Source organism: Prionailurus bengalensis, chromosome A2 (genome assembly GCF_016509475.1).
Source record: "Prionailurus bengalensis isolate Pbe53 chromosome A2, Fcat_Pben_1.1_paternal_pri, whole genome shotgun sequence".
NCBI classification, from domain to species: domain Eukaryota; kingdom Metazoa; phylum Chordata; class Mammalia; order Carnivora; family Felidae; genus Prionailurus; species Prionailurus bengalensis.
Window position 1 is genome coordinate 106,531,409 of NC_057348.1, and position 24,881 is coordinate 106,556,289.

General features: G+C 35.8%; 1 protein-coding gene across 7 annotated transcripts in view; it reads right to left on the reverse strand.

Annotated features, from left to right (window-relative positions):
• DGKB (diacylglycerol kinase beta) overlaps positions 1-24,881 on the reverse strand; it is a 715,318-nt gene that overhangs the window by 3,996 nt on the left and 686,441 nt on the right. The window lies entirely within an intron of this gene.

Consider the following 24,881-nt stretch of genomic DNA (forward strand, 5'->3'; position numbering starts at 1 on the left):
TTGCCTTTAAACCAAATTCCAGTGCTTGGTTTTAATGAAAACATAAAAATTAACCACAATCACATTTTAAATATCATTATCTCCACCCTCACTTGTAGTAACACCCCCAAAACTCTTTGTTTCAGTGACATGATTATCCAGTATAATTCAATGACCATTTAAAGCAGGAAAGGATGTACCATGACAGCATTCACAAGTCCAGTTACAGCCCAACATCAAGATACACAGGGTATCAAGGCAAGCCTTATTTATCTTGCTAATCAGATTGTTTCTCTCTTTCAACACGAACTGCAAGGTTTAATTTCAAAACAATCATTAGGAATGAAAGTCAGAAGTTAACGTGCGTAAAAGGTCAGAAATGATGAACTAGCTTTCTAATTTGTTAATTAATTGGTAATAGAATAGAATCAAATATTGAAAAGCCTGCTTCAAACACTTTGAGAGACAGTTCTAAAGCTACTCGTTTTGATTTCTTTGATGTAAAACTACGAATCACCTTAAATGAGACAACCTTAAAGTAGATTATGTCTGCAATTTTCTCTAATTCAAGTCTAAATTAGAGAAGACATTTTATGAATATATGCTATGCTCAAAGCTAATTGAAAGCAATTATCAAAGTGGCATTTTGTCTGTGACTTTAAGATACATTGTAAGATAATAAATGATTCTCATTATGTAATAAAAAGGTCACATCTTGCCTTTGGGCTAGTGACGCTAAGAGTTTTTCAAAAGCAATCGGAGACATTTTCTTTAGAGAACTGTGACTAATACAAGAACCATCGCTTATTAAATATCAGTTGTCACCTGCACAGCACCCGCATCAGAGATGAGTATTTCTTTCAAAAAGAAACACCACCTCATTAAAAGCTCCAAAAATATATCTCTTAAAGTGCATCCCTGACATTTTCAAGTTAAAATGAATATCCTTCACTTGTCATTCACTAATAGCAATAAAACAAAACAAAAAAAAGTACGTCACATGGACAGGATCATTAAAATCAGCACTGGGGCTTTTGGGAAATGGAGATTCACTTCACAGTCTAGAAAGACAGAAGTATGCCAAAAACCTGGAAGAATGAACAACTTTATTTAAGTCTGTAGGAATCAGGTTATTCTGGGAAGATTCAGTGTTCTTTTCTTTACTGTAAAAATAAATTGCACCTGTAAAAGGCCAGTAGGCTAAGTCAGCCCCAAACTTTCTGGATATATGATTTTATTTTATTTTTGTTATCTTATGAACTATGGAATTGACAGCAATATGCTTGTGATCCCAGACTGCACACATCTATGTAGACTGAAAAAGATCTCTACCAGGTTGTCTCTCTTAATAATTGTTTTGGATTATGACACTGATTTTTAAATCCCCCTGAACCATACCTTTATAAAGTATCTAATGCAACATCATTCCTTCATTTATTCATTTTGTAAACTTTGTTTTACCCCTACTATGCTTCAGACACTATACCAGGAACTTTTAATGAACAATGGACAATCTCTACTCCAAGAAATTTTAGTCAAGTAGGAAAATGAAATTTAACAAGCAGGATATTGGCCACTCTGATTTTTAAAATTATCTAAAACCCATTGTTTTGGTTGTTTGATCATTCCTATGGTCTAAGTACACATTTCTTTCTTTAAGCTAACATTATTTCCATAAAAAAATAAATATATATATATATATATATATATATATTAATTGTCTATTGTTTATGGAAATGAAAAACAACTGGCTATGTTTTCCTCTGAGGGGAAATAACGTGAATGAAACTAGCATTCATAAAATGTCTATTATGTATCTAAGCTCTTTACATAGGTTATCTCATTGGATAATTAAATGTCTTTGTATATTTGAACAGAAGCAAAAAGTACTCTATTAAGGATGAGAATGATTCCAGTCCAGGTGAGTTCTGTGTGTGGTCACGGAAAGTCTAACTGTAGTCTCCAGAAAGCTGTAGAGACTTAAGAGTTAGTTTAAGTTCAGACTGCCCGTGTCAGAGAACTTGGTTAAGAGGGCCTCTGCAGGGTGCCTGGGCAGCTGGCTCAGTCAGTTCAACATCCAACTTTTGATCTCAGCTCAGGTCCTAATCTTAGATTGCAAGTTAAGGCCCTGTGTTGGGCTCGATGCTGGGTGTGAGGTCTACTTGAAAAAAAAAAAGTAAATAAAATAAACAACCTCTGCGGGACTGAAAGAATGACTCACATGCCTGTTTTGTATACATTCCACACTCTTGTGTTATTATTTTTATTTTTTTGAGAACCTGATACCTAGTAGGAAAACAGCAATGAGTAAGGAGCAGATCTTATCTCTAAAGACATTAGAATATATTAAGTTTCAGCAATCTGAAGACATGAGCCATATATTTGGCAATCTTTGACTGCTTCCATCTTTCAACAACCAGGCAGTTACTTCTTAGCCGTTTCTTAACATGTCAAATATTTATCAAGCACCAGCTATAAGCAAGGCAATCTGCAACTTGATTTTGATTCGTTTGGAAGAGAATCTGAAATTTAAAATTGTGGGCACTCATAAGCAATGGTGATGGGGCTTCTAGAAGCTGGGATGGCTGCATGAAGGTAGAAGAACACACTTTAAAAATGCAAGATAGGGGCGCCTGGGTGGCTTGGTTGGTTAAGCGTCCGACTTTGGCTCAGGTCATGATCTCACAGTCTGTGAGTTCGAGCCCCGGGTCGGGCTCTGTGCTGACAGCTCAGAGCCTGGAGCCTGTTTCAGATTCTGTGTCTCCCTCTTTCTCTGCTCCTCCCCTGTTCATGCTCTGTCTCTCTCTGTCTCAAAAATAAATAAACATTGAAAAAAATTTTAAAAAATGCAAGATAAATATTGTCAGTAATAGAAGAGCACCCTCCTATATAAACTCTTCACTTCTACATATTACCTATTCTTTTGCAAAGCAACGGTGCCACAAGACAGGACCTTCTACTGTTCTACCGTTCTGTGACTCTTTCTACTTCTATCTTCCTATAACGTGTTAAGATTGGGGACGTCTAAAAAGATAAACATGAGGGGCGCCTGGGTGGCGCAGTCGGTTAAGCGTCCGACTTCAGCCAGGTCACGATCTCGTGGTCCGTGAGTTCGAGCCTCGCGACAGGCTCTGGGCTGATGGCTCAGAGCCTGGAGCCTGTTTCCGATTCTGTGTCTCCCTCTCTCTCTGCCCCTTCCCCGTTCATGCTCTGTCTCTCTCTGTCCCAAAAATAAAATAAACGTTGAAAAAAATAAAAAGATAAACATGAGAAAATTTGATTGCAGTTTCAGTTTTAGAAATATTCAACACAAAATAAAGATGCACACGTTGAAACCAGATCTAGGATTACAAGGCAGTTTTGTTTCTACTGTATTATCAGTGTTGCATAGCGTGAGAGTTTCACTTCATAATTACAATATTGAGTGATAACAAGATTAAAAAATAGTAAGATTTGGCTCTTACTGTGTGCTGAGCATTATGCTAATAGTTTTACACAAGTTATTCAGATGCTACCTGTTTCATCCATCTCTTTGAGTTGCCCTAAACAAAAGTCTATTCCCATAAAAAGTATTATTGTTGAAGAGTATAGAAGTGAAGTATCATTTCATTAAAATGATAGAATAGAATAGTGGGCTTATATATCATAGTAGTAAATGGTATCTATGCCTACTAGACACTTATGTTCTCCATAAAGGACCTTCTTTAGCCCAACTAAAATTGAGGGAACAGAGCAAAGTTTTCCTGACTCATTCTCCAGGCAAGTTTAGAGTGACTCACTGGTATTTTCTTTTCTAGTTCACTGTTTTCTATCACTGACTATTCTTGATACCCTTTGTTATAAAGAGTAATGTTTCTTTTCCTCAGGTTATATGAACACTTTGTTCAACACTGAGTCCCTGGAGGCCCTGGCGACTCACCTAAGTGCTCATCAAGCTTTCTGTCAAAAGAGCATCCAGGTTGGCAGTGTAGGAAGATCCTGAACTTACCTTCTCCCATGGAGATACTAGATTTGCTGCCACATGAGGATCATTTCCCTCTGAAATATATCTGAGAATGAGATAAACTGCTCTCCACAATAGAGGATAAAAGAACCACATTGAGACTGGTAGGAAAAGCCCCACCCCTGGCACAGCAACACACAGAAGGGAGGGGTGTCACCAGACAAGCGCTTCTCCTGGAGAAGCAGGAGGCAGGGATTCGTTCCCCACATTGGGTACTCTAGCTCCTGGGATCTGAACCAAAGAGATGAATCCCAGAATGTATGGCTTGGAAAACCAACGGGGTTGACATTTATAGTTCCCAAAGTTAAAGGAAACTGAGATTCCCCCCTTGAAGGGCTTGCACGCTGTCTTCCTTGCCTTGGGACCCAGCAAAACAACAGCACTAAAAAGCACCTACACTATACGTGAGGAAGATTCATTTGCTGATCTAGGGGCATGGGCTGGAGGGGCAGGGGATAGTTGAAATGCTCTCTGGAGACAGAGGAACTGGAAAATAGATGTCACTGTTGCACTTTCCCCATAGCCTACTAGCGCAGGTGGATGACCTTGGATATGGCACCCTCTTACTGCCTTGCTGAGATGGACAGGGGCAAGTGGTTGTGGTAGTTGCTGACACAGGAGGGCATTGGTGGTTACAGTGCTCCCCTTCTCTCTGACTAGGGCGGCAAGCACAAATGGTCATGGAGTCCTCGTGCTCACTAGCTAAAGTCTGGGAGAAGGGGGGACTGCAACACTTCCCAGCCCTCGGGCTGGGGCTGGTGAGTATGAGTGAGCCAAGCATTCTCCCATTCCAGCACATGCACAGACATGGCACTCTCCAGCTGCCTTGCCGAAACCAGTGGGCACACACAATCCACACATTTGGACACCCCTTGCACACTTGGCCCTGGTGGCCAGGAGGCCTAGCATTCCAGAGCTCCACAGCACTGTGACAATTGGAAAGACAGTTCTTGGCAGTCCACCACCCCCAGGGCACTGCACAGACAGCAGACTGAAACACAACCCTAGTCTTCCTGTGACAAACGCCTATATCTAGAGGCTAAGAAGTACTCCCAGGGAATGTAAGTGGGGAGACACCATCCTTGAGCACCACCGTGGTCTTGCTACAGCTCCACAAAACTTCCCAGAAAGGAGCTTCTACAGTAATCTGAAAACCCCAGTTATGCAACTGTCACCCAGGGGATACCTCCAGATCTCCTGGTCTGCAGACCAGCAAGGATTACATATGGGGCCCCACTGACTTTAAACATTTGCATCCTTTAAAAGCTGTTTCCTGAAAGTAGATGCTAAATGAGATTCCTCCTCTTGGACTGCTGACAGGTCTTGGCACACACTCAACAATTGAGACATACCAAGAATAAATTTTGTGGTTTAGAAAATCACAAGGGTTCAAGAGACAACCAAAATCTAGGGCAAGGTTAAATAAGAAGGATCATCACCTACACAAGGCCACTCCTTCAAGATGGGGAGAGGTAGTTGTTTTCACTTAAAATATAGAAACAAACACAGAGTCGAACAAAATGAGAAAACAGAGAAATATGTTTAAGATGAAAGAACAAGACAAAACCTCAGGAAAAAAAAATACCTTAATATTGCAAAGATAAGTAATTTACTTGATAAAGAATTCAATGGTGATCGCAAAGATTCCGATGGAACTTAAGAGAAGAAAGGATGACCATACAAAAACTTCAACAAACAGACAAATAAAATTGCATGGAAAAAAATAACAAACGGAAGTTACAGAGTTGAAGAATACAGTAACTGAACTGAAAAATACGTTAGAGGGGTTCAACAGCAACTGAGTGAAGCAGAAGAAAAAGTTAGCAAGTAAGAAGATTAAGCAATGGAACTCAAGTTGGAACAACAGAAAGAAAAAAGAATTTTAAAAAGTGAAGGTAGCTTAAGGGACCTATGGAACCACATCAAGTGATAATATTTGCATTTATAGCAATCCCAGGAGAAAGGGACAGAAAAGTTATTTAAAAAATAATGCCTGAAAACTTCCCTAAGTTAGAGAAGGAAACAGACATCAGGTCAAAGAAGAACAGAAAGTTCCAAATAAGATGTATCCCCAAAGAGCCAAGCTAAGACAAATTATAATTAAAATCTCAAAAGTTAAAGAGACAACCTTAAAAACAGCAAGGAAAGAAAAAAAAAACAAAACCAAAAATCAACCTTGTTATACACAAAGGAAATCCCATAAAACCATCAAGAGGTTTCTTAGCAGAAACTTTGCAAGCCAGAAGGAGGTGACATGACATATACAAAATGCTAAAAGGAGAAACCTTCCAACCAAGAATACTGTACTCAGCAAAGTTATCATTCATATTTTCAGGAGAGATAGAGTTTTCCAGAAAAGACGAAGCTAAAAGAGTTTATCACTATTAAACTGCCCTTACAATAAATATTAGAGGGGCTTATTTAAGCTGAAAGAAAAGGATATTAGTTAATAACAGGAAAACAACAAAAGTAAAATTCTCACTGTAAAAAGTAAATATAAAGGTAGTAGATGAATCAGTTATAAAGCTACTAAGAAGATTAAAAGACAAAAGCAGTAAAATTAAAACTATAGTAGTTATATAAAATAAAAAGATGCAAGAAGTGACATAAAAACATAAAATGTGGGGGGCAGGGTACAAATATAGAGTTTTTAAATGTGTTCAAATTTAAGTTGCTATCAACTTAAAAATAAACTGTTACATACATAGTATGGTATATATGTGAATCTCATGGTAACCATGAAACAAAGACTTACAGTAAACATAAAAGTAAATGAGAAAGGAATCTAAACATAACACCAAAGTCATCAAACCACAAGGAAAGAGAAAAAGAAAAGAGAGAAACAGAGAGTACCTACAAAAACAGCCAGAAATAATGAAGAAAATGGCAATACATACATACCAATCAATAATGACTCTAAATGTAAATTGACTAAATTCACCAATAAAAAGATACAGAGTGACTGGAGAGATTAAAAAACAAAACAAAACAAAAAACAAGACACACTTAAGTACTGCCTACAATAGACTCAATTCAGAAGGACACACACACTGTAAGTGAAGAAATGGAAAAATATCTTCCATAAAAACTGAAAAGAAAACCAGTGTAGCTCTACTCATATGAAACAAAACATACTTTAAAACAAAGACTGTAACAAACTGCATAAAGATATAAGGGTCAATCCAGAAAGGAGATACATAACATTTACAAATGTATATGCACACAAAATAGAAACACCTAAATATATAAAGCAAATATTAACAAACCTAAAGGGAGAAATTAATAGCAATACAATAATAGTAGGGGATTTTAATACCCCCACTCACATCAGTGAATAGATCATCCAGACAGAAAATGAATAAGGAGACTTTGGTCATAAAGGACACATTAGACCAGAATGGACTTAGTAGACATACAGAACGTTCCATCGAAAGGCCACAGAATACACATTCTTCTGAAGTGCAGATAGAATATCCTCCAGGAAAAGTCACGTTAGGCCACAAACAAGTCTCAATAAATTCAAAAAGAGTGAAATCATGTCAAGCAACTTTTCAGATCACAATGGTATAGAACTAGGTATTGATTACAAGAAGAAAGCTGGAAAACACTACTTACACATGGAGATAAAACATGTTACTGACAAATATTGGGTCACAGAAGAAATCAAAGGAGAAATTAAAAAAAATACCTAAAGACAAATAAAAACAGAAATATGATATAACTAAATCTATGGGATGCAGCAAAAATGGTTCTAAGAGGGAAGTTCATAGCAATGCAGGCCTACATCAAAACATAAGAAAAATCTAAAATAAATGATATAATTTTACCCCTAAATGAATTAGAAAGAGAAGAAAAAATGATGCCTAAAGTTACTAGAAGGAAGGAAATAATAAAGATCAAACTGCAAATAAATGAAATAGGGACTAAAAAGGCAATAGAAAAATATAAATGAAATTAAGAGATGCTTCTTTGGAAAGATAAACAAAATTCACCAACCTTTAGCTAGACTCACCAAGAAAAAAATACAGAGGACTCAAACAAAATCAGAAATAAAAGAGGAGGGGCCCCTGGGTGGCTCAGTCAGTGAAGCATCCGACTTTGGCTCAGGTCATGATCTCATGGTTTGTGAGTTTGAGCCCTGCGTTGGGCTCTGTGCTGACAGCTCAGAGCCTGGAGCCTGCTTCGGATTCTGGGTCTCCTTCTCTCTCTGCCCTTCCCCCACCTGTGCTCTGTCTCTCTCTATCAAAAATAAATAAATGTAAAAAACAATTGAAAAAATAAAAGAGGAAAATTTACAACTGTTACCACAGAAATACAAAGTATCATGAGACTACTTGGAACAATTATACACCAACATATTGGACAACCTAGAAGAAATAGATAAATTCCTAAAAACTTATAATCTTCCAAACTGAATCATGAAGAAATAGAAAATCTGAATAGTCCAGGTGGCTTCACTGATGAATTCTACCAAATATTTAAAGAAGATTTAATACCTATGTTTCTTAAACTCTTCCAAAAGCTGAATAGAAGGAATGCTTCCAAATTTATTTTAAGAAGCTAAAATTAATTACCCTGATACCAAAACCAAAGAGAGACACCACACACACAAATTACTGATGAATACAGATGCACAAAATCCTTAATCAAATATTAGCAAACTAAATTCAATACTATATTGAAAAAATCATACACTGTGATCAACTGGGATTTAGGGATGCAAGGATGGCTCAATATCTGCAAATTAATCAATATGATGCACCACATGAACAAAATGATTAACATGTAATTATTCCAATAGATACAGAAAGGCATCTGACAAAATTCAAAATTCAAGCTGAACCACAGCTTACATCATACTCAATAGTAAAAAGCTGAAAACTTTCCTCTAAGATCCAGAATAAGATAAAGGATGCCCATTATCCCTGCTTTCATTCAACAAAGTATTAGAAGTCCTAGGTGGTGCAATTAGGCAAGAAAAAGAAATAAAAGGCATCCAAGTTGGCAAGGAAGAGAAGTGAAAGTGTTGCTATTTGCAGATAACATGATACTACAGATAGAAAACCTTAAAGTTTTCAACAACAACAACAAAAAAAACCTGTTACAACTGAAGAAATGAATTCAGTAGAGGTGCAGGATACAAAATTAATATACAAAATTTTGCAGTATTTCTAAACACTAATGATGAACTATCAAAAAAAAAAAGAAAATGATCTCATTTACAATAGTATCAAAAAGAATAAAATATCTAGGAACAAATTTAACCAATTAGGTGAAAGACTTGAACAGTAAAAACTAGAAGACACTAATGAAAGATATTGAAGAAAACACAATAAATGAAAAGATATTGCATGCTTATGAACTGGAAGAATTAATATTGTTACAAATGTCCACATTACTTAAAGCAATCTACAGATTCACTGTAATTCCTGTCAATATTCCATAGCATTTTTCACAGAAGCAGAAAAAAAACCAATTGTAAAATTTGTATGGAACTACAAAAGATCACAAACAGTCAAAACAATCTTAAGAGATAAGAACAAAGCCACAGGTATGACGTTCCCTGATTTAAAATATTTACAAAGCTAAGGTACACCAAACATTATGGTATTGGTAGAAAAACTGACACACAGGGTCAATGGAACAGAAAAGAGAGCCCGGAAATAAATTCATACCTATATGACCATGAATTTACAACAAAGGAGGCAAGAGTACATAATGGGGAAAAGACAGTTTGTTCAATAAATGCTGTTGGGAAAACTGGACAGCCACATGCAAAATAATAAAACTGGACCACCATCTTATACCATATACAAAAACAAACTCAAAATGGATTAAGGACTGGAATGTAAAATCTGACCATCAAATGCCTAGAAGAAAACATAGGCAGTAAACTCCTTGACATTAGTTTTAGCAATGCCTTCTTGGATCTGACTCCAAAAGCAAGGGAAAGAAAAGCAAACAAAACAAAACAACCCCCCCCCTCAAAAAAAACCAACAACAACAACACCAAAATAAGCCAAATAAACCAAATAAACACATGTATGGCATCAAACTAAAAAGCTTCTGCAAGCAAAGGAAACTATTAGGAAATAAAACAAAAATGCAACCCACTGAATGGGAGAAGACATTTGCAAATCATATATCTGACAAGGAGCTAATATCCAAAATATATAAAGCACTTATAAAACTCAGTAATAGCAAGCAAACCAACAGTCTGATTAAAAAATGAGCAGAGGATGGGACACCTGGGTGGCGCAGGTTAAGGGTCTGAATTTGGCTCAGGTCAGGATCTCGGTATGTGGGTTTGAGCTGTGCTGACAGCTCAGAGTGTGGAGCCCACTTCAGATTCTCTGTCTCCCTTTCTGTCCCTCCCCCGTTCTCACTCCGCCTCTCTCTCTCAAAAATAAATAATAAACACTTTAAAAAAATGAGCAGAGGATGTGAGTAGACATTTTTCCAAAGACATACAGATGGTCAACAGGCTGATGAAACGATGCTCAATAATTATCAAGTAAATAGGAATCAAAACCACAATGAGATATCACCTTACACCTGTCAGAATGACTATTATTAAAAGACAAAAAAATAACAAATATTGGTAAGGATGTGGTATATCTCAATTATACCTCAACAAATAAAAAACGAAAACAGAGGTGAATTTATTCTCTCTTCAAGGAGTTCTCAGATCTGCTGAAATAAATGCATAACTTTTTCCATAATTTTTATATTATCTAATTTTATCCTCCAGCAACTCTTGGACATCTGTGTCAATATCCTTAGTTTTCAATATATGACAAAAGTTTGGGTTCTTTAAGTGGTGTTACACAGCTCATGTTGGTGAGTCCAAGAACTGGGTTTGGGAGATGACTCTCCAGCCTCCGAAGTATTCCTCCTTAATTCCTGCATCTGTGCCTTTGTGCCAGCTATTGGCCTGGAGAACCTTCCCTCTTTTTCCTGCTAATGAAACTTAGATTCCTGTCATGCCCATCTCAAATCATGTATTATTGTGAAATTTCAAAGCACAGGGATAAAAAATATTCCAAATGCCCTTTCAGAGGAAAAACAGGTGACTTACCAAAAAATAAAAGTCAGCATGGCATCAGGTTTTTCAAAAACATTAGTGTTAGAAGAAAATGGAGTTATACCTCCAAACCCAAGAGAAAAAGTTAATTTTACTATAGAATTCTATACTTAACATATTGATTAAATATAAGGGTACAACGGAAACATTTTCAGTCATGAAATGATTGAGTTTACCTTTTATATGCCCTGTAAAACATATTTGAGGGTATTCTGTAGCAAAACAAATGCATGGCCTAAGAAAGAGGTTCAAAACACAGAGGATCACACTGCCAGCACCAGATGCTGGCAAGGATGTATAACAACAGGAACTCTCATACATTACTGGTGGGAAGTCAAAATGGTACAGCCACTTTGGAAGACAGTTTGGTAGTTTCTTGTAAAACTAAACATACTCTTATCATAGAGCCCAGAGTTCACACTCCTTGATATCAATCACATGATTTGAAAACACGTCTGCACAAAAACTTGCACATGGATGTTTATAGCAGCTTTATACCTAATTGCCAAAACTTGGAAGCAATCAATATGTCCTTCAGTAGGTGAATGGATACATCAATTATAGTAGTTCCAGACAATGAAACAGTATTCAATGCTAAGAAAGAAATGAGCTGTCAAGACATGAAAAGACATAGAGGAACCTCAAATATATATTACTAAGTGAAAGAACCCAATCTGGAAAGACTACATACTGTATAATTCCAACCTATTACATTCTGGAAAAGGCAAAACTACAGAGAAGTAGAAAAAAATAAGTGGTTACCAGGCATTATGGGGAAGAGGGATGAAAAGATGGAATACACAGAACTTTTAGGCAGTGAAAATATTCTGTATGATATAATATTGATAGACACATGTTATTGTCCATGTGTCCAAACCCGTAAACTGTGCAACAGTAAGAGGGAACGCTAATATAAACTATGGACTCTGGGTGATTTACCTGTCAGCATAGGTTCAGTGATTGTAACAATTGTAACATTTTGGTGAAGGAGGTTATGCACATGTGTAGGCAGGGGGTGAACTTAAAAGTCCTCTAAAAAATTAAGTCTATTGAAAACAACAACAACAACAAAAACAAACAAACAAACAAAAAAACCCAGGAGATTCAACTGAGACATAGTATGACAGATTTGCAAATAAACAAACAACCTAGAAAGAAACACCTAGAGAAGGGCTTGTGCCATATAAAGAAAAAGAGTGGGGATAATAGATCAATTGATATCTATTTTAAAAAAGGAGAAATATTACAATGGAGATTTTCAAAGAGAGAAAAAAAGAGATTCTAAAACATTTGTAGGAAAGAAAATATAATTGTATCAGTATTTGGTTCTGCAATTGACAACATTTTCATAATCTCAATGATTATATATTTGTTTTGGTTTAAATAAAATCATTTTTTTCCCTCAAGCAGAAGAGCCTAACAGTTCAAAATCAAACTGTCTGGGTTTACTACTTCCTATATGGAGACTTTGGGCAAGTGACTATGATTCATTTCCCTCATTAATATGACAGAGACTTTAAAATAGTGTGTTTCATTGGTTTCTTGTTAGGAGTAAATGAATCAATGCACACAAAAAAACTTAGAATGTTACCTGGTACATAAAAATCACTCAGTACATATTCACTACTAGTAAGAGAGTTAAATGCAGTGATGTAAGAGTGTTAAAAACCACTTTTCTATGCATAAAGTAAATAGAATACACCTAAAACTAATAGGTGAAAAAAAGAGCAAAGCATTTTTTTTATAGATGTAGAGTAAATGATAAGAAAAAAATCCCAAATAATTCAAAGAACAGACCTGGTGACATACAAATGATAGGACAGAGGCTTCCTGTTTTCTTGCAAGTCTATACATTCTGCTTCCTTCAGTGTGCATATATTATTTTGGTACGAACATTTACAAAATTAACAATAGCAAAAATCCCTAGTGTTCTGGTTTTCAAATGTGGTCTACAAACTAGGAGAACTGACATCATTGTTAGAAACACAGACTCCTCAGTCCCAGACCAGACTTTTTTTTTATTAAATTAAAAAAAATTAGCATTATTTTTTTGAGAGAGAGAGAGAGAGAAAGATGGAGCTTTAGTGGGGGAGGGTGACACAGATTCTGAAACTGGCTCCAGGGTCTAAGTTTTCACCACAGAGCCCACTGGGGGGCTTGAACTCACAAGCTATGAGATCACAACCTGAGCTGCCATCAGATGCTTAACAGACTGAGCCACCCAGGTGCCCCTAGGAATTTCTGAATCAGCTTCTACTTTTAACAAGATTCCCCCATGTGATTCTTATGCACAGTTAACTTTGAGAAGTCCTATCTATTTACTGTTGTCACGTCACTTCTCTTCTGACCGGTAAGACCAAGAAGAATCTGTTGACCGACTGGTGGACTGGCCTTTACCTTCTTATACTAACCCCCAAAACCTATGGCTAAGAAATAACCTAATTTATCCAACTTTAATTAGCTCTATTGTTAATTTACTAGGTACCAGCTTACTTCAGCTTAATGCTTGGACTTCCAAGTTGAATAGACATTTTTTTTTAAACATAATTAAGGTGCTTATATTCTATTGATGATAGCATATGCAGTGGCAGAATGTGATATGCATTGTGCTATGGAGATATTCTCAGGGTGCAAAGGGGACACAAAACAATGCCATTTAGATCATGGTGTAAAGACATGATACAATTAAATGCAAGTCTTAGCAATATCACTCTGGAAGCATAGATTAGAGGCTGGATGCCATACCAGGGGCAGGGAGATGAAATGGGAGGTTAATATAATAATGTGGAAAAGAAATGAAATGGATTTTAATTGTGGCAGTGGCAATGGGAATGAAGTAGGGGGCAAACTCAAGAGGAATCAAGGAGCCACAACCTATAGGACATGGATGAACATGTGGAGTATTGGAAAAGGGTAAGGTTCTAGTATGACTCCTGTGCTTTTAGCTTTGTTTGCTACATGTATGGTGATGCTTTTTAATAGGAAGAGTTGCATGTTTGGCAACGGTGGGAGCTAAGAAGTTGGTGAACTCTTGTGCTGAATGTGACATTCCTAAGGTGAGGTTCAGTGTCTTTTGGATGTGTAGGTCTGATGTTCAGAAGGGAGAACAGCTCTTGAGACAGATTTGGGTGTCATGAACCTATAATAATGTCATTCATCAAGAATAGATTACTGAAGGATGTGTGGCAAATACAAATATCAGATATTAGACCATGGAACTGTGGAATGCTGACATTTAAAGGTGAAGCGGGCGAATGATATCCTATGAAGGAATATGAGTACTAGTAGCCTGAGGGGTGACAGGAAAAGTACAATGAAGCACCATGATATAAACATTTCCACCAGTCAATCTTCAGTGTGGCCGATTCCTCGGCAAGGCCTTCCAATTAATCGTATCTATCTAGGCTAGTCATGGCCCAGATTATCACAATGGTTTCCATATAAGTGATGTAAACTCCTAAATTGTTATACTAATTGTAAATCTAAAAATAATTATATTTTAAAGTTTTATACGGTAGGATGTTTAAGTAGTTGCTTATGTAACTTGAGGGTTGGCAAGTATTTCCTGTAAAGCAGCTTCTGCTAGATGGTAAATATTTCAGGTTTTGTGGGCTGTGGGGTCTCTGCAACTACTCATCTCTGCCATTGTCACACTTAAGTATCCATTGACTACATGTGAAAAAAACAGCTGTGATTGTGTTCCACGAAAACCTTATGTCTGAAAAGTAAAATTGGAATTTTATATAATAATTTTAATATTATTAAATATTATTCTTCTTTTGATTTTTACAACTATTTAAAAAAGTAAAAAAAAATTAACTCTTTCACTCTACAAAAATAGGCAGTTGTCCAGATTTGGCCTAAAGGCCATAACTTGCTGACCCCTGATGTAATTACAGTCAAATATAATTACATCTAGAATTATGAGGCACAAAGTGAAAGAGATTTTAATGTAAAATTATGATTTAATGGGTCCATGCCTAGAAGATGGATAAAAGTGGACATAATTTCATATGGCATATCTTTGATATTCTGAGTGCCACCACTCAGAAATCATTCTATAAGTTCTGAATTAGAATACACATGAACTTTCCCAATTTTTGTAAAATATCAACGATAATGTTTAGCTCAAATGTACAATCTCTTTAGTGCTTTCTACTAGGGTGGCCTTAATAATATTGTGGTTCTTAGAAAATACCTCAGCAGGTAGTATTTTCCTTAAAAATCTCTCCCTGTATCTAGTCAAAATGTTCTTTTCCTGCCTCTTTTCTTTAAGAGTTTATTATCACTGGATTTATTTAGCTACCTTAGAAATGAATGGAGTTCTCAGAGCAAAATAAATGCCATAAAATATCTGTGGGGAGAGCCTAATTTAGCAATTATCTGGAACATTAAAAGTTACCTAGCTTGGTTCTGGAATAAGATGGTGTCCTTCCAATAATGGAAACCATTTTGAATTCATGCATGTAGCTGAGACATATGACAGCAGGAATAAAGAGCATGCTAAATTTTTCAGATCCATAACTGCCAAAAAGCAAAGCAATGGAAACATAACAATTTTCTAAAATCCCTGTGCCAGCTTCTTTATGATTCCAGTCATTATTTTCTGGGATGGTAGTAATTTCCAAGTTTAATGTTAAAGTCTTTGATCTAATATCAAATTCAGATAAATTATTGTGAAAATTTACAATAAAAAGTTCAAAAAATGGGTTTAGGAGGTTTACCCACTGATGAAATTCACAGAAATTTTAAATATATATGGTAATGAGGAAAGAGAAACTTTTTCTTGAAAGTGACAGGCTCTGGCTACGCTGGAAAGGAAATACTTATATGTGGATTTGAAATCTCTTTTAAGATATAAATTTGGCTCTCCTTTCCAAAATATTTTATGGTTATAAGTTGGTTGCCAGGGAAGGTCAACAACATTTTAAAAAACCTTTTTATAATATTTCCATGTCTCTATAGAGAAATTATACCCACAACATTAACCTACTAACTGGTTTTCTTTCCCCAGGGCCTATCAAATCTTTGGTCATATGGAAAAAATGAAAAACAAAAAAACAAACAAATAAAAAATATATAAAAGTAAAAACAGAACAACACAAAAAATTCCCCTCTTTTACTACAACCAGGAATATTCATTATATTCACAACTTGTAACTATACTTTTCTTAATGAATAGTATTTTGTATGTCCTTTCTTATATGGTCTTTTTACATAGCTTAGGAGTTAAAATCATGGACTTGGGAAAAGAGGCAAGAGTTTGAGTGCCAACTGAGCCACTGGCAAAAGGATATCACATTTTGAGCCTCAGTCTCTATTTTCTAAAGGAGAATAACAGTGCATCTACTTTCTAACAGCACTGCAAGTACCAAATGAGGCTATGTATGTCATATTATGTGCTTAATAAACATTACTTATTATTTTAGTTTAGCCCAGTAGAAATCACATTTTGTTCTTCTCTATCCCCTCCTCTATCTGGAACAATGCTTTTGGGATTCCTTAGGTGACATTATGAGATGGCATATTACAGACATTTGCTTTCTCTCTGAAGAGACCAGAAGCACCTGATAGGATTCTAGCCACATTCCAGGCTCCACTTCCACCCAAAGAAAATACCAGAAAAAAATCCATGTGAGAAATTTACCAATCCACAGAAAGTTTTTTTTTTTAAACTGAGGGAGACCAATAATCTCATACTAACAATATGTGAGAACAAATTTTTTTAATGACCCAACTCCTAGACTCAGCTATATATATACCCTTTGCTACCGGGAGGATCAGGGAACTGATCTGAGAGTTTCTTATCAATGTTAAATCATTGTATAGTAATCCAACAAACATTTTGACATTCATAAAAAAATGTTGCATGGTAAAATGATAATTGACATTCCCAATAATGTGCCCAGGACATTGGTAAGAGACCATCATTTAGTTGAGTTAAACTGGAGTAGAGAGGAAGTAACCTGATTATTTTCCAGACTCTCCTATTATAACAAATTGTTCCATCATTTATTCAGTTGTTCAAGCCAGAAATCTGGATCATCTTTGGCATCTTTTCTTATCTGATTACTAATTTTATCCCTCAAATATTTTCTGTATCTCTTGACTTTTGTCTTTCTGCTTCCACCATTATAAAGCCTGCTTCCACCATTATAAAGAACAATTACAGAAGTCTCCCAACTGGTTATTGCCTTCCTTTCCAATCCATTTCCCATCCAGAATGATCTTATCACCATGCAAATTTGATCACGTCACTCTCCTGCTTAAACTCTATTTATAGTTCCACTTGACTCTTAAGCTAAAGCTAATCATCCTTCCTGTGGGTGTCAAGGTCCTGCAGCTCTGATTCCCACTGAATCTCCTGCCTCGCCTCACACCTCCTTTCCTTCTGTTCCACATTCATCATGTCCTCTTTCAGACTCCTCCCACCTTGTGCAGTTCCCTCTGTAAAGGACACTCTTCCCTCCTTACATGTTTAGTTATGTTCCCCATCCTTTAGTTGTCAGGCCTATTTTGAGTTTCTTTGAAAGTCTTCTTAGACCTTCTTTAATGAGGTCAAATCCCTCTATTATACCCTCTCATAATGCCATAGTATCACAGCTCAAAGTATCATGAACCGTTCACTCAGAGACCTTGCATCATTACTGAAGTACTGTATTTGTGTGATTCTTTGAGTAATGTATACCCATACTGAATTCAGAAACCATGCGCTTGTTTGTTTTATTTTGTTTCCTCTCCATTGTAAAATTCTAAGGCAAAATATCAGTACCTTCATAGAGAAGGAATTAGGTAAACATTTGTTGAAGAAATGAAAAAAATAAGTTACTGACATTCTTGACTTGACTTAAATAGTTGTATTCTTTCCTTAATTTTATTTTCTGATTTGAAAATCATCTTTAATAGTATCTATTTAATGGGGCACCTGGGTGGCTCAGTGGGTTGAGCGTCTGACTTTGGCTCAGGTCATGATCTCACGGCTCATGAATTCAAACCCCGCATCGGGCTGTGTCCTGACAGCTCAGATCCTGGAGCCTACTTTGGATTCTGTGTCTCCCTCTCTCTCTGCCCCTCCCCTGCTAACACACACACACACACACACACACACACACACACACTGTCTCTCTCTCTCAAAATAAATGAAACATTAAAAAAAGATAATAATATCTACCTAATTCTTCCCATGGAATTGTCATGTGTAGAAAACAATGTAATACATTAAAATTAAAAAAAAAATTCTGGATCAAAGACCTAAATGTCAGACAGGAAACAGTAAAAACTCTAGAGGAGAAAGCAGGCAACAACTTCTTTGACCTCAGCCACAGCAACTACTTGCTTGACACATCTCCAAAGACAAGGGAATTAAAAGCAAAATGGAACTATTGGGACCTCATCAAAACAAAAAGCTCCTGCACTACAAAGGAACCAATCAACAAAACCAACAGGCAACCAATTGAATAGGAAAAGATATTTACAAATGATACATCAGATAAAGGGTTACTATCCAAAATCCATAAAGAACCTAGCAAATTCAACACCTGAAAAACAAATAATCTGGGGAAGAAAGGGGCAGAGGACATGAATAGGCACTTTTCCAAAGAAGACATCCAGATGGCCAACAGACTCATGAAAAGATGTTCAATGTCATTCATCATAAGGGAAATACAAATCAAAACCACAATGAGATACTACCTCACACCGGTCAGAGTGACTGAAATGAACAAATCAGGAAACTACATATTCTGGAGAGGATGTGGAGAAATGGGAACCTTCTTGCACTATTGGTGGGAATGCAAACTGGTAAAGCCGCTCTGGAAAACGGTGTGGAGTTTCCTCAAAAAATTAAAAATAGAACTACCCTACTACCCAGCAACAGCACTACTAGGAATTTATCAAAGGATATAGGAGTGCTGATTCATAGGGGCACATTTACCCCAATATTTATAGCAGCACTTTCAACAATAGTCAAATTATGGAAAGAGCCTAAATGACCATCAACTGATGAATGGATAAAGAAGATGTGGTTTATATATACAATGGAATACTACTTGGCAATGAGAAAGAATGAAATCATGCCATTTGAAGCAACATGTATGAAACTGGAAAGTATTATGCTGAGTGAAATAAGTCAGAGAAGGACAGATATCATATTTTCACTCATATGCAGATCTTGAGAAACTTAACAAAAGACCATGGTGGGGAGTGAAGGGGGGAAAATAGTTATAGAGAGGGAGGGAGGCAAACCATAAGAGACTCAAATACAGAGAACAAACTGAGGGTTGATGGGGGTGGGAGGAAGGGGAAAGTGGGTGATGGGCATTGAGGAGGGCATCTGTTGGGATGAGCACTGGGCGTTGTATGGAAACCAATTTGACAATAAATTTCATATTAAAAAAAGATAAAATGATCTTCAAAGTTTAAAAATAAAATTTTCCCAAATCTTCTTAAATGAAACATGTGCAACTCTGCTCTGAATATTCAAGAAAATAAAAACAAATATTATTATATTCTTCTTAGTGTATTTTTATTATGAGCTTTTTTAATTCAAATTTTTGTTTGAAATTAGTAAGCCATCCAGGGAATATCTCTATGAAACACTGGACCCAATTCTTTGTTAGTGGATAAGAAGCCTTACTACTCTTAAAACTTTCAACATTGCAGTATATTGCCTTCTGAGGTAAGACTTAGAATATTTTCTAATTTTAATACATAAAGTCAGAGGAAATGAATAGCTAGATAAGATAGGATCACAAGGCAAATGTGGGAGAAAAGTTAGGCCCTGTGATTCTATAGTTTGGATCTACCAGAAGGGTGACCTTTAAGTGTTCTGGTAGAAAAGAAATCAAATCTATGTATTAATTTGATGATGCCCATCAACTAGGAGACACTAATAACTACCCATTCTAAAGGAGTATCTTCATTTTGAACCAGACATAAGTATAAATAAAATAACTATGGGTCCTCTTGAAACCTAATAACAACAGTCTAAGTGCATATAGTTTGATCATTTTTAACATGTTTAACAATCCTGGATCATATCAGTAGAAATGCAAAAGGTATTACATACTTAGTAGATGTCTCATTTAAATTTTTGATCTTTTATGTTTTTGGACATTGTGTCCAATTTGGGTAGGAGTTATTATCAAAGAATATGAATATTAGAGACACTATCAACTGAAATGAAATAAACTTGTCTAAATTTAAACGGATAACTATATTAATTTTCAACATGAAGAATACGAATGATTTAGGTTTATTTCACAGTATTTAGGTTGAATGTGTTCAAGAGAAAAGTACAAAAAAGGTAAGTCTAATTGTAAACATAAGGTTTGGGATAACTTTTAAAATATAATATAGTAAGAAAAAATTCTTTAAAATATTTTAGTGCAAAATGCAATCAAATCTAATCAGTTTGGCATTAATTAAGCTCTAATAATGTACTTCAGTATCTCTCCTAAGTAGTGTGATCCGTTTCCCCTTCATCCAGGTCGATTTGTGCACATTATGGTGTCATCATAATTTTAAAACATACTGAGAAAATGACAGAGCTGCAAAATTAAAATAAATGATTAATGGTATTTTTTTTCATGTTTTGTACTAATAGGTATTACTGAGCCTTTAAATTAATAGAGCTGTCAAGCTCATGGGTGTTACAGATCCAGCAATGAACCAAAATGGAAATTATATATTCCACAGACACCTAAAGATGACACTTTGGAATATTTTAAAATTTAATTAGTAGGTGCAATTGTTTTGTTCCCTGTAACCACTGCAAATTAATTGGAAATTAGTCACAACCAATCCTTTTTTTTAACAATCTGAAATGAAGAGATTGGTGCTTTACACCTTAACATTCTTGTTTGGGGGCCAGAAAGCACACATGCAGTAAATTGCATTGTCAATTACAAAAACAACAACTGTTGTGAAATTAGGAAAAATTATGCACAGGTAAACAAAATTAATTAATGCATAAGTAACAGGGGAACACAAAAAATAACGCCCAACTAAACATTAGCAAGCCAGTCTTTGGAAAAAAATAAAGGCTTAGAAATGCAAATTTATGCGAAAGAATTTACCATTGAAGTCTTAAGTAAAAGATACTTCTAGTTTATGTTTTATTTAACTGCATTTGGAGTCTTACTACCACTCACACCTTAAACAATATATACCTACTAGAACAGCAGTCTGCTTACTCAAATATATTTCAAGATGGCAGAACAATGTTAGTTAATTTTCTAGTTCTCCAAGTATCCACATTTAGACTCATTAAATAAAAAATGGTGGCATTTCCTTCTTTAACCTTTATCCCTCTTCTCTATTTAAATATTAGGCAAAATACAATTTCCAGGCACATCAAGAAAATATGCATTATCTACATATACCTGTTAAGCATTTTCCTACTAATATTTTATGTGTTACTCTTTTTCTTCCATCACTAAAAATACACATGTCCCCTTGTCTGCTTTGCCCAGTCCTTTCTAAAGTAAGCCATTAGAGCAGATTAAGATTCCTTAAAAATAGTGTGTCTACAAAGTCAGCAAGTGTTAAGTTACAATAGCTGCATAACTTTTAGTGAGAAAATAATATTTTATTAAATTTTCAAAACAAGAATAATTTCTAAAAAACACTGGTATATTAGATATTACTGAATGCTATTTAATCAGCTTAGGGGCATGTGGGTGGCTCAGTGGGTTAAGCATCAGACTCTGGATTTCGGCACGGGTCACGGTCTCTGGGTTTATTAGATTGAGCCCCGTGTTGGGCTCTGTGTTGGGCTCTCTGCAGTATGAAGCCTGCTTGGGATTCTCTCTCTCCCTTTCCCTCTGTCCCTTCCCCACTCATGCTGTCTCTGTCTCTCAAAATAAATAAATAAACATTAAAAAAAATAAAGTTAATCAATCTAATGCAAGAATCTTGGGAGAGTCAAGAGAGGTAAACTTGCAGATAACTTTCACAGCACTATTCCATTTGGATGAGTTTTAATATAATTTTCCCTTTAGATAATTATTAAAATATTAAATGTTATGATGAAATGATGTCCTTTTCCAATATTAGTTTATCTGTAAATGATTATGGGAAAACAAACAAAAAAGTTACAGCTACATTTTCTGTAACACCATGGCCAAATCTCAAAAAGATACCAAATTTTGTCACCCTAAAATAACGTTGGTTTAACTTTTTTTCCTGTATGACTTAGATAATGGGAACACTAGATATTAAATATAACAATACTTAATATAAAGCATAAAATAACTAATACTTTCCTAGTGTTGCAAAATGTGATGTACAATAATTTTCTGCAACTCTTCAATACTCCCTTGTGATCTGTAGGTAGCTGGTTTTAGGAATAAGGAAATAGTTTCAAGAAGATTAAGTAATTCTCTAAAGTCCAGAGGTCACTGATATAACAAATAAAAAAAAAAACACTGGCCTCTGGCCTCTTTCCTTGTTTTCTATCCATTGGGATACATTTATTTTGCACGGTAATCTTCCTAAACAGTTTTTTCCCTCCTTCCTTATTGAAATCCCATAAAACATTGCTTTCAAAGAGTGAAAAACATTTTTAACCTTAGACTACATGGAATTTCAGCTAAAGTGCTAGAAAAGTTTACTATTTCAGTTGTAGATATTAGCTTGCTCAAAATAACTTTTTTTTTTTTAAAGTTTTATTTTTTATTTTTGGGACAGAGAGAGACAGAGCATGAACGGGGGAGGCGCAGAGAGAGAGGGAGACACAGAATCGGAAACAGGCTCCAGGCTCTGAGCCATCGGCCCAGAGCCCGACGCGGGGCTCGAACTCCCGGACCGCGAGATCGTGACCTGGCTGACTTCGGACGCTTAACCGACTGCGCCACCCAGGCGCCCCTCAAAATAACTTTTAAAATATTAAGCTAGAATGGGTTTCAAATAAAAAGCTGATATACAGAAGTTTTAATAAAATGGTTGAGATTCTGTAATAAAAAAATGGTAAAGCTATTTGGTTTCAAGTCTGTTTTTAGTTCCCAGGTCTGAGATCAGTTAATTTAGGTAGTACGTATAAGGGGAGCCACCTACCATAAATATAAAAAAAATTCTAGCTATTTCCCTCTTCTTCTACTCTTATTATAAATACTGTCATGTATGTTTATAGTCAGGCTTTAGTAACTTCTTGTCAGGAAACACAGCTTCATCCACAATTTGCCTATAGTATTTGTTGTATCTCTAGCAATCGAGAAAGATATAGACACATAAACTATAGAGAAAAGCAATCCATCCACTACTATTATATTTTCTAATATGATATTATGTGAAATGCTCATTTCAATGGTATTTCCAACTAGAAAAAGATTGTCATGGTATTCAACTTTGTGAGTGGGCTGAAAGGGCCATTAAAACAATCTTTTCTTAATACAGTTTATCTTGCTTTTCAGCATAAGTGACCTACACTGAGTTTGCTGTGGTTAAGGTGCTAGAGAAAGTCCAAGTGCCAAGAAGTCCCACTGCCTCACTGTTTGTTTTACACTTGAGCTCCTTTACACAACACTATGCATTACAGAAAGCTTCAGAGACACTGTATTACCTCCTCTCTGAACTTTTTACCCTTCGGCAAACAAGCTTAATCAACTGATGACCAGTTTGGGAGTAGAAAACCAAGTTCGGGACAGACCCAGTCTTATAACTCTTTGCTTGGTGACCTTGGACACTGAACTAACCATACCTTCATAGTCTAAAAACCTCTCATACAAACACATAACTTACTTGGAATAGTCTTAATATATGTTTTCTTATAGACAGAGTAATCTAAAAACCACATCTCATGTAGTGATCCACATCATTACTGGCTTAGAGAAATACCTAAAACATTACAGTTGAGTATAAAACTATGCCATTTTGATCCATTATTTTCACTCAAACAAGGTCTCAACTACTTATATGCAGGACACAAGAATGGAAAAATAATTCATGAGGTTTTCTCAAAATGAGTAAGATTTGAGATTCAAGGTTTAGTGAATTTCTTACTCTTACGTAGTTGCTGTTGTTGTTGTTGTTTTAAGAAATAGAGAAATGGGGAATTATGCTGTGAAGTCTCCAAGTTGGCAGATAAGCACTTCTGGCTACTAATACTTCAACCTGATGGGGATAATTCAGACAGATCTCAAAATAGCCAAACACAATAACATTTAAGGAGAGTGGTGACATTTTCAGTTCTACTCAAGTAGGAATAAGCAAACTTCACCCTAACAACAAGTACAAATCCTACATAGAATACATAGAGCAGCTTTCTGAGGATGCTGAAAGCAAATGATAGCTGGCAGAATGGAGAAGGAAATCAGAATATAATGTGTCACTAAACCAGCGATGGGTTTCCTGTTTTCTCTTCCTCCTCTCATTTCCTAGCCAGAGATCTTGGAATAGAGGAGGAACACAAAAACCTATTCCTCAACATTGTATACAATCTCCTGTGTTTACTCTTGAGCTGTGTATGGATAGCTTTGTCCTTCAGAAGCATACTGACAACTTAAAGAACCAAAATAGGGGTTAGACTACTATCCAGATTCCACACAAGCCTATGGATATTATACATATAGAATGATTCTGAATAAACTGCAAAGACTTTGAAAGTTGAACTGACATTGGAAACCCAACTCACAGGAAGCAGCTCAGGATTTGTGACCTGAAACTAACTGGATCAATTACTTGCTAAAATAGCCACAACAATGACAAATCAACATTCCCCATATGAATTAAAAAAAATACACAAGAGTTTCATAAGATGATATTTAAAATGTTCAAAATACAATTCAAAATTTCTCAACATATGAAGATCCAGGAAAA